Raw genomic sequence first — 11,648 nt, forward strand, 5'->3', positions numbered from 1 at the left:
GTGTGTTTGGACGAGTTTTGATCGGTAATTTGCCTAAACTAACCAACGTTGGTCGCTTTTTTGGGTCGCTAATTACCGGATTTCTAGTAGTGCTTCTATAACAATAGATGGATTCCAAACATGGAATCCCTCGGAGAACTTGTCTGTGTAAGGGAGAAGACAACCTAAAGGTCTCCTCCTGCCACCTTAATGGGGTATGGAACCGCAATTTATCAAGTTAAGTCTTAATCCCCAATTTCCTATTAATTATGCTAGAAAAGAATCTAAACTATTATCGGGTGGGACAAACAGTTAGTCCTAAGACTAAATATTTTTTCGCGGAAACACAAATTGGTCTTGACGTTCAATTAAGTTGAAGTAATCAGTGACGTTAGAACCTGTGCAAGGAAACCAAGACAATCAATTTTCTCTAACTAAGCACTATGGCAACACAAACACCAGTTCTCTTTGCCCCCTTAATCTTTTTCTTTTTGTTTTTTATCACGTTAGTTTCGCGCCTTTAGTAAGATTAATTTTCAAGAAAGTCTTAGAGACAAAATTTTCTCTCTAGGAGTAAGATTTTGGGGCCAAAATAAATTAAAATCTCTCTAATGGGACGTAATTGCCCATGTTTTCTTTGGCATTTAAAACGTTAAGATAAAATAAACTTTGGTCAATACAGAATTTGATCAGAAATTAGGATAAAGACAATAGTAACAAATAACAACACACACTTGTCCCTTTTGTCTCAACTTCTTTATAAATATTATCTGGTGTTTAAAATAAATGGAAAATATTATTAGGAGGCAAGAATCTAGAGTCTAGTCATTGATTTTTTTATTAAACCATGTGTCATCATCCCTGTTTCTGGAAGGAGATCAAATCCTTCATTGACCAAAGTGAATCTTCTTTACGTTAGCAAAGTCGAAAATTAAATCACCAAAGAAAACATTGGTAATCTTTCAATTATACGTGAAACTAACGTCACCATGACAACCAAAACCACAAACCGGAAAGAAAAAAAGGGAAAATTGTATAACCGCTTTAAAAAAATAGTCGAAAAAATATTTTTTTTATATATATGTACATTCTATATGTTATGTACAAAATTATATAAATTTTATATACTTTTTCGACTACCGAACGTAAGTAATTTCTAACGCGGGCGGGGAGGGATAAAGAAAGGGGAATTTTATTTTATTGCAATATCTAGCACTAAATCTTCATTCAAGTTCAGACGTCACTGATTACTTCAATATTGACAACGAATTTACTGGTTGAACGGTCGATGAGGAAACATCAAAGACTGAAATATTCAACATGTGGATATATCATAAAAAAATATAAAAAGTACAAAAAAAAAAAAAAAATTACTGGTTGAACCAAAACTGATGGCCCCTGCAATTGATTTAGATTACCCCTTTGTTTCATTGAATATATCACCTAACTGAACCCAAGGCCTACCGACTAATGTAAAATGTAAACATATATGTATGGGTCAAAATTTCACCACACGTGAATTAGTGCTAAAAGGAATGGTAAGAGGTTGATTAAGCTGTGGTCGTACCTACAATGTGTAATGACAACGAGCACCTCCGCCATTGCCGAGATCGAACCGTCAAAAGGCTTGTATGACAAAGTAAATGTCGTGATACTTGAGGGAGGCGACGTGAAGAACAATCAAGGGATGAATGCATTCTGGTTAAGGGCCGTTGGACAAAGAAAAATATTGATAATATATATAGGATGTAAGGAGACAAGAAAAGGGAGGCTTCCACTCCTAGAGAGAGAAAAAGAGAGAAAGAAAAACCAAGAAGATGTTTAGATAACGAGTACAAATTTCTGTAATCGTGATTATTGAATCAACAAAGATAGATCTCATTATTGTCGATGGTCTCCCATCTTTTTCATCATTATCGCCACATCACGGGATATTATATCAAGAATGTAAGCCTATCATCCATATTTGACATATTATATGATCCCAGAAAGTTTATAAATTTGATTGTATCTTATTCTCCTGTTTAGTGAGCTTAGACCTAGAGCTAATTATCCTTGGATGAGATTTATCCTCTATTTTCATCCCTAATTAGTTTAATAAAGAGTTTAATACTTTTTGGTCAAACAATTTGGCGCCGCTTGTGGGAATTTATTAGCCAAATTTTTAGTTTCCTTTAGATCTAAAACCAGCCAAGTGTCACTTCCAGGCTGTCATAACCTCGTCATCTCGGTGTAAACACCAACTCGAAAAAGTGGTTGATATGCTTTTGAGATAACCGAACCAATCTAGGTCAGATCTCTGCATGAAATAGAAATTATGTTCGATGTCTATGCAAAACCCACGCCTCATCTGTATCGATATGTTTGGCATGTCATATGCATGTTTAAAGTAGGATCACGGTCACTATGCACTTAACACGAACGCAATCCCATTTGACGTATTCACATTATATACACCGGCATGTACTTCCACCCCTTAGGAAGGGATGATAGCCTACTGTGTGATTCATTGAAATAACGTGCATATCCTGAATTATTTTCGTACCCACACGCACTGTGTGATTTATGAGTAATGATGACATTTCCCCCTATTGTTTGCACATATCATATGGGATCGAATTGGGACTCGGTCTCGATATCCCAATGATCAAGGTAAGTCCAACCCACAAGAGGCCTAAACGCGACTAACGACGAAGCCGAACACGGCCGCCAAATCTGAAACCGTCACTTGAGCACGAGGCAAAGCGAGCGACCCTACAGCGCCACTCCCTCTCTTACTGATTTACTAGACCAAGGTAACAAGCAATTTTGTTTGGGTTTAACTTACCACACTCTCTTTAATTCAGAACAGGAACACGAGTATTCTCACAAGTACACGAACAAGGAACGAACGCCACCAAAACACACCAGGAAAAGATTCTGTACCATACCATCTCGCAAGAGATGACCGAGCAAAGCCCTCTAAGCCGTACCATACTACGAATAACAGAAATGGCTTAGGACAGATCGACTATTAAGAAACAATATCCAGAACAGAGGACTGAGCGATAGACCCATGAAAAACACATTATTCTCCAATGAAAGCAAAGTTAAGTAGACTGGGACTCACCCATGAAACGCATAATATTCTCCAATAAAAGCAAAGTTAAGCAGACTAGGACTCACCCACAAAACGCACAACATTCTCAAATGAAAGCAAAATTAAGCAAACCGGGACTTATCCCTAGCCATGCATAAATGATACGGTGGCGAGTAATGTTCAATAAAAATAATACAAGGGATTACAATTCCGATCTCACTTGAATTAACACCCTTACGGCCATCGGCCGTCACCGAACAAAAGAAAAATTCAACCTTGCTCGAATCTACAACGGGTTACAATTCCGACCTCACTCGAATTAACACCCCTACGGCCATCAACCATCGCCGAACGAAAGGAAAATTCGACCTCGCTTAAATGTACAATGGGTTACAATTCCGACATCACTCGAAATAACACCCTTACGACCATCGGCCATCGCCGAACGAAAGGAAGATTCGACCTCGTTCGAATCTACAACGGGTTATAATTTCTACCTCGCCCGAACTAACAACCTACGGCCATCGGCTATCGCCAAAGGAAAGGAAAGTTCGACCTCGCTCGAATATATAAGTTAAAATTGACTTTGCCCAAGTTGGCAATTCTAATTTTGACCTCACTCGAATATATAAGTCAAAATTCACTTCGCCCAAGTTGGCAACTCTAAGTTCGACCCCGTTCGAATACGTAAGTCAAGATTGACTTCGCCCAAGCCGGCAAGTCAATTCAACCTCATTCGAATGTACAAATTAAGATTGATTCGGCCCAAGTTGGAAAATTGGAAGTCAACCTCATCCAAACTTGCAGATTCGAGGTGACTCCATTCGAACCCATACCACAAAATCTAACTCAAACTTGATCCGAGCAAAGTCAGATTCCCAATTAAAAGTTCAGGGACTCATCACGGAGAAATCCAAAGATCTTCTTCCCAATAAAGGAAGCAAAGAAACGGGGAAGAAAGAAAAAAAAAGTCAAAAGATACACAAACAAAGGCGAAGAAACTATTTTATTCAAATATATGTGCATAATAGCCACACCTTACAAAAAGCCGAAACAAGCCCTCAAGAAAAAGTTAAAACTAAACAACAAAAGAACAAAAAAAAACTAAGTACAAATGCCGCGACAAAGTTTCACTCGGCGTTATCTCCATCGCCATTCTCCCCAGCATCATCATCATTAGAGGGATGCCCCTCCTCAATATCAACGCCTTCTCCAGCCTCCGGTGTCACAGGGTCGTAACTGCAGGCATTACGAGCTCGTGTGCCTTTGCCCGTGCATTTTCAAAGGCAGCCTCTAAAACACTCCTCACCTCCCAGAAACCCTTGTATATATCACGTTGGGCCTCAGCATGGACCCATAGCTGATACATGCGGTGGGGAACAGTAGCCAGCACAAACTCTTGAGATGGGGTTTGAGCCAATAATTGTGCCTTCTCAGCTTCAAGAGTTGTGACTCGATCTCCCAAGCTCGAAGGATCTCGATGAATCTTATCTATTCGCTCGTTGAGCCGTGCCTCCCTTAGCGTGGCCGTCACCCTCTCATATTCCTATTAGGACTTAAGGACACAGATGGTGTCCTCTAGCACCACCGCCCTCGCCAAAGTCGACACTCGAGCATCATCGGCTCTCTCCATCTCGGCCACTTTCTTTTCTACCTCGTCCACCTTCTCCGTCCATTCAGTACTCAGAGCATTGACCCTAGTGGTATTCTGCTCAAGCTCAACTCGTAGAGACGACACCTTCGCCTGAAGGTCCTCGCACTCCGCAACAACCCCTTTTCCCACCTCAAGCTCTTCATCCTTGGAATGAAGCAGCTCCTCAAGCTCACTGCACCTGCGGATAGACCGCATAAGTTCCTCATTCCTTTTCTCCAACTTTTCCCTAATGGACTTGGGACCACCACCCACTCTGAGCTGATCGTGCATCTCCTGGCATCTGTTGCAATATCGCCGATACTTCTTGGCCATTTTCAGAAAGATCTCGGCCCGCATCTCGGCACTATGAGCACTCTCGACCTCCAACATGTAAGTCTAAAAAAGAGAAAGAAGAAAGAGTCAATGTAAAAACAAAAGTCACGAAATGAAGAAAGCAAAAGGAAATTTACCCTTAAGGCCATCACGACCACACCACGTGAAAACCCAAAATTGTTGCCCTCCTGAAGGGATTCGCTCTCAGCGGTAGAGTATAGAAGATCGAACTACAACACCAAGTCAACCATGTCTTGCAACAGGTTGAGATCCGACATAATTTCAAGTATTCGAGAAGGGCCTTCCGCTCTTACCACAATTCGGGTAAAGCCGTCCTCGAACATCCTTATGTCCTCGGGTTAATGTCAGATTCAGATTCATAATCCTCAAACATGACACCCTTCCCCCTCTCATTGGCCGAGGAAGGGGCATGGTTCGGCCGAGATAACGATGGCCTGCTCGGAACAACAACAACAGCCACAGAACTCCACCCCTCCGTCACAATAGCCTCTTGAACACTAGCAATAGGCATCGCCTCCATATCCAGGCTAGCACCAACACCGGTCTCGAGTTCCGTCGAAATAAGGTCGCCCCTCGAGGGTGTTTCGGCTAAAGAAGCCCCTTCCAATAGTACCTTTCGCCTCTTTGATGGGGCCTTTCCACTACCAACACTGGAAGATTTGCCCGTTGAACGGGATACGGTAACCGGAGTTTCCGATTGAGGAGTAACCTCCAAGCATACGGTTTTGACCGTGGGCGCAGGCCGGGCAATAGCTCTTGGTGCAGGCCAGGCTGTAGCTCTTGGTGCAGGTCGAGCAGAGGGCACCGGTTGACGGAATGCAAGTGGAGAAGCCCTCGTCCTTCTCACTCCTCTCCGACCTGTCAATAAGGAGGAGTTCAATCATATAATGGCAAAATTGAAGAAACTATGAAACAAGTAACAAAGTAAAACCACGACGAGCCAACTCACCAGTAAGAGTCTTGCGCCCAAACTTCTCATGGAAAGGCGCCCACTCACGAATCCCCATCGTGTAGGGGAGAATTGCGCTCATCCATTCGCGGATATCAGTGACCAGTGGGGGAGGTAGTCTCTCGACTGCAAAAACAAAAGCCCCTACTCAGTGAAGTCGTGAATGGGAGGCGACCAATGACCGTCTTAAGAAAAATTTCATAAACAGGAAAACTCATAAGTGAAGTTCCACGTCTTAGGGAACCCTGCTAGGTTCGACAAGATATGCCATGTTCGGACATAGAAGTAGCTCTCCCAAAAGTGGCGTTTGGCCTTATCATCCATCTTCACCACCAAACTCTTGGTCCCTTGATGATGCATATAGATCATCATACCTCAAAGAAAATAGGGGGGAGAACAGGTGGAGCATATGTCCCAGGGAGATTCCTCGGCCAACCAGCTCTACGTACTTGATGAGCATAAGAAAAATCTTGTACACAGTACGGAGAGAGTTGGGTCAGGCACACCTCATAGTAATGGCATAAATCCACCACCAAGGGAGGACGGGGAAGCGTGTACCCAATAACAAATAGATACACATAAAACGCGCAGTAGCCCGAGCAGTGCAAATTCACTATATCCTTATCCGCCAGCACCATTTCAATATGGTTGGGAATCCCCCATTTGGCTTTAAATGTCGTGATCGCCTCAGCATCCATCGTGGAAGGAATAGGCTTCGGTTCATCTCTGGTAGGGCTATTGAAATCGTTCTTTGCCTTCCCCGTACGAGGAACCACCTCATCCATCGACAGAAACCCCTCATCTTCCACCAGTTCCACTCCCTCTTCTAGTAGGGATACGTCAATCTCCGGCACCGGAGTACCTACAACTCTGTCAAAAAAGGAAAAACAACTAGCCATTTGTTTTCTTTGATTAAAAGAAATGAAAATGGTAAAAGAAAAAGATGATGGTTACAGCTAATCCTAGCAGAGGCAGAAATTTGAAATATTAAAGAAAGAGGAGAAGATTTTCGAAATTATCTATCAGCAATTGGAAAATTCAACATTCAAATGAGACGCTTCCCCTCTATTTATAGGGATATAAATGCCTTAAGCAGGAAAACCAAGAGCCGCCAGTTAGGAAACGGAAATGGCACGAGAAATGTCACATACCTAGGAAACGTGCGCCATAATGACGCATGGGGGATATTGGTGACATCCTGAACTGACGTGACGGTCCAATTACGAACTAACATAACGGCCCGATGCGATTCTCAAAGTGTCATGTCACCACCTCGCCGTGAGATTCTCGCCCCCCACACAAAGCATTCAGATTTCTCCCAATTTGAGTCAACAGAGTCCGCCCATCAAGATCACCAAAAGGCGACCCCAACGAGCGGAGGGACTAACTGTATGGGTCAAAATCTAACCACATGTGGATTAGTGCTAAAAGGACGGTAAGAGGTCGACTAAGCCATGGTTGTACTTACAATGTGTAATGACAACAAGCACCTCGGCCATTGCCGAGATCGAGGCTTCAAAAGGCTTGTATGGTAAAGTAAATATCGTGATACTTGAGGGAGGCAACATGAAGAACATTCAAGGGATGAAGGCATTCTGGTTAAAGACCGTTAGACAAAGGGAAATACTGATAATATATATAGGAGGTATGTAACGACCCGACCAGTTATTTTGAGCTCTAGAATATTGTTCAGTGGTTTGAGGCCATAAGAAGCTTCACTTTAGGTATTATGACTTGTACGCATGGTCGGAATTGAATTTCGGGAAGTTCGGAGTTGATTTGGAGAGAGAATTCTCATTTCGGAAGCTTTAAGTTGAAAGAATTGAGTAAGATTGGATTTTGAGTAAACGAACTCGGAATCGGGATTCGAAGGTTCCAGCAGGTTCATATGATAATTTCGGACTTGGGTGTATGTCCGGATCTAGTTTTGGAAGAACCGGGAACGTTTCGGCACCTATTGTGGAAATTAGCATTTTTAGTAGGATTTCATAAGTTTGGGTCAAAGTGCCTTTTAGTGTTATCAATGTCCGTTTGGGGATAGCTTCGTATGGTGATTCTGGTATTGGGAGCATGATCGGAAGTGAATTCGGAGGTTCGTAGGGCATTTTGGAGTCATTTGGCTAAAGATAGAAATTTGAAGGTTTTTGAGGAGTTTGACCAGAAGTAGACTTTTTGATATCGGGGTCGGATTACGATTACGAAAATTGGATTAGGTCCATAATGTTAATTATGACTTGTGCGCAAAATTTGAGGTCAATCGGACGTGATTTGATAGGTTTAAGCAACGAAATAGAAGTTTGAAATTTTAAAGTTCATTAAGCTTGAATTGGAGTGCGATTCATGATTTTGACGTTGTTTGATGTGATTTGAGGCCTCGAGCGAGTTTGTAGCATGTTTTGAGACATGTTGGTATAATTAGTTAATATCCCATGGGCCTCGGGTGGATTTCGGAAGGTTAACGGAATGAATTTCGGACAAAGAAAGCTGCTGAAATTCTGTTGCAGAAGCTGTTCGCCAGAAAGTTTCTGATGCGAGGAGTCGATTTTAGAAACTAATATCTTACAATCTATAAGGAATCTAAAAATTTGCAAAACATAAACTTTGTAGTCCTTGCATTGTAGTTTCTATAAAGATAAACCATTCATTATTTGAATATTTGTACAGAAAGTTATGATCGACTGAATGAAGGATGGTAAAGCCATTTTGCAATTTCTCCAGAAATTTCTGATGCGAAGAGCCTATTTTGGAAGCTTTTATATCGAAATCTGTAAGGAATCTGAATATTTACAAAACGTAAAAGTTGTAAAACTTTGATTCTAATTTTTAGAAAGTTAAACTATTCATCATTCGGACATTTGTACAGAAAGTTATAGTCTGTTGACTGAAGGGAGGTAGTAGTTCATTGTTTTGCCCGAAAATTAGGCAAAGTCGCATTTCATACATGCGACTTGCCAAGGCAGAATGCCTAAAAATGGGAGTCAGTGAGGTGAGTCTCCTTTCTAACCTTGTAAGAGGGAATTATCCCCATAGGTGAATTAATTAGATAGGTGATCCTATTTGTGGGGGCTACGTACGCACAAGGTCACGAGAGTCCGTGCGTAGCTTCTATTATGCACAAGTCCGGGTAGTCTAGGACCCAATAGCGTGATCTACTTGTAATATTTGGAATCTTGTTGTCGATTTAAAATACTTAAATCATATTGAATTGGTAAATGAATTTCTAAAGGAATTAAACATCATTTTCATGAGCGTTAAAGAAGATTTGCTATTTTTTAGGTAATTGTTTTTCCGTGATGAAGTCTTGATTGATTGTTTGAATGCGTGTTTCTATGTGTACCTGCATCGCATGTATGATTCGCGAGCGGAGTCATTGTTTATTTATATTTGACCGCGTCACATGTATGATTCGCGACATTCGACCCTCTAGCAGTGCACAATTTAAATATTTGTTGAATCGGGTCGTACGACCTTGGCATAATTTGCGCATGCTTGTATTGCTTGCCTTGAAATTCATAGATGTTGATATTTGTTTCTCCCTGGCCTGAGATAAATGTATAAATGATGAAAATGAATTTGGGAATTTCCTATAAATGAAAGAATTGTTTCCTTGCCTCACGCTATTTGAGTTACCGTCATTTTTATGAAAATCCTCGATTTATTAAATTATTGGTATATTATCATGGGAACACTAGTAAGTGTCGAAGTCAACCTCTCATCTCTACATCTTCGAGATTAGACGGGATACTTACTAAGTACACATTGTATTTGTATTCATGCTACACTTGTTGTACATTTTTGTTACACAGGCACATATACCTCTAACGACCTAATGGATGTAGCAGCATGGATGATATGGAGACATAGGCGAGCTGCATCTCTCGAGGCGACCCGCAGCCAGCATAGTCTCTTTCAGTGTATTGTATTTACTTCCTGTCAAAATCTGTATTCTAGACAGTTATTATACTTTATTTGATTTAAGAGTGATTGCTCATGCACTTGTAACACCGGGTTCTGTAATGATTATGGGATATTTAATATTAAAAGTTATAAATATTTTTATTTATTCAATGATGATTACCTTTTACTAGTTAAATTAAAGGAAATTATGGTTCCTAAAATATTAAAATGAGAGTTTAATTAATTACTCAATGTTGGCTTGCCTGACCGAGGTGTCCAGCGCCATCACTGCATTTGATGGATTTTGGGTCGTGACAACATGGTATCAGAGCACTAGGTTCCCTTAGGTCTCACGAGTCATGAGCAAGTCTAGTAGAGTCTTGCGGATTGGTACGGAGATGTCTGTACTTATCTTCGAGAGGCTACAAGGCTGTTAGGAGCGCTTCCCTTCTTGATTCCTCATTGTGTGGTTTGATTCATATGAGGCTTATGCCCATATTTTCTTCCTACTCAATCTTATGTGATGCGAAGCGCTTATTATAAATCGAGAATTGAGGAATTGTAATAGTACTACAGATGTGGTGCGGGATGTTTCTCCTTGCATAGTTGTTTGGGCTATTATCGTCACCTTGCAGAAGGTCGTTCTGTCGTTTCAGCTCAGTATCAGTATTACCTAAGGTTTCGAGATTCGGCATCGATGTTATGATGATTCATGCGTTGCTATCGCCCAATATTGATGTGATAGTAGGATACTTACCAATATGTCGGGGCAATGAATGACCTGAAAGGATGCCTACTCAGTCCATGATTCAGAGACTCGGTATTTCATTCCTAGAGGAGGAAAGGCAATCGGACTATAATTTTTCAGGATTTAGTCGATGTTTCTAATGTCTACGGCTCAAGAAAACATGATCTTCGGAAAAGTATAAAGTTAGTAGCGGTCTATTGGTTCAAGTGCTACAGAGATATATATTGATCTAAGGCAAAAATTGGGCAGCGAAGGATGAGGAAGGACATGTGAGAAGTGTCATGCAGTGGTTAAACTTCTAGAAGGTCAGGTGTAAAAAGCGGAAGTCGAGTAGTTTCTTAAAGAAGTGAGTTTGCCCAAAGTGGGAGGGTGGCAGAATAGCATATGGGTTCAGTGGCAGGATAACTACACACCTTGAGGAAACGTTAGAGTGGTTTGGGAATTTTAGTGGACAGTGATTGGGTTTCCGAGCATAATTTGAAATATTGGCTAACATACAGTGGGAGATTTGATATGATGGAAAGGAGCTGCTTGATATGAAGAAGGATACAACATAACTTTGAAATGGGGAGATATTGTCGTGTATTTTAGTGGATGTCCACGAGGAATGAACGGATTTGTTCAGCTAGCGAATGAGCATGGGCTCAGGATGGGTTACTGATTTCATAGTAATGGTGCATTGCAGTGTTGTTGGGAGATGACGACATGCAATTTCTACAAGGGGTTATCTCTTGTGAGCAGATCAGCGGTCGCGTGGTTGGCGAAGCTTCTGCGAAGAATCCTATTGGCTATTCCGTAAGAAGTCGAATATGTGAATGTTGCTAAAGATTGAGAGTGTTCATTGTTCATACCCAATTTTTCCCTATGTATTTTTTATACTCAAAACACTTTCAAAATAGCATGTGTATGCATATATAAGCATGCCCAAGAGTTTTGGTATTTTCCCTAATTTTTAAAATCAATTTATTGTCTATTTTAGCAGTGCAAAACCCATAATTATTCCCAAAAT

The sequence above is a fragment of the Nicotiana sylvestris genome, chromosome 7, assembly GCF_000393655.2.
Source record: "Nicotiana sylvestris chromosome 7, ASM39365v2, whole genome shotgun sequence".
NCBI lineage: Eukaryota > Viridiplantae > Streptophyta > Magnoliopsida > Solanales > Solanaceae > Nicotiana > Nicotiana sylvestris.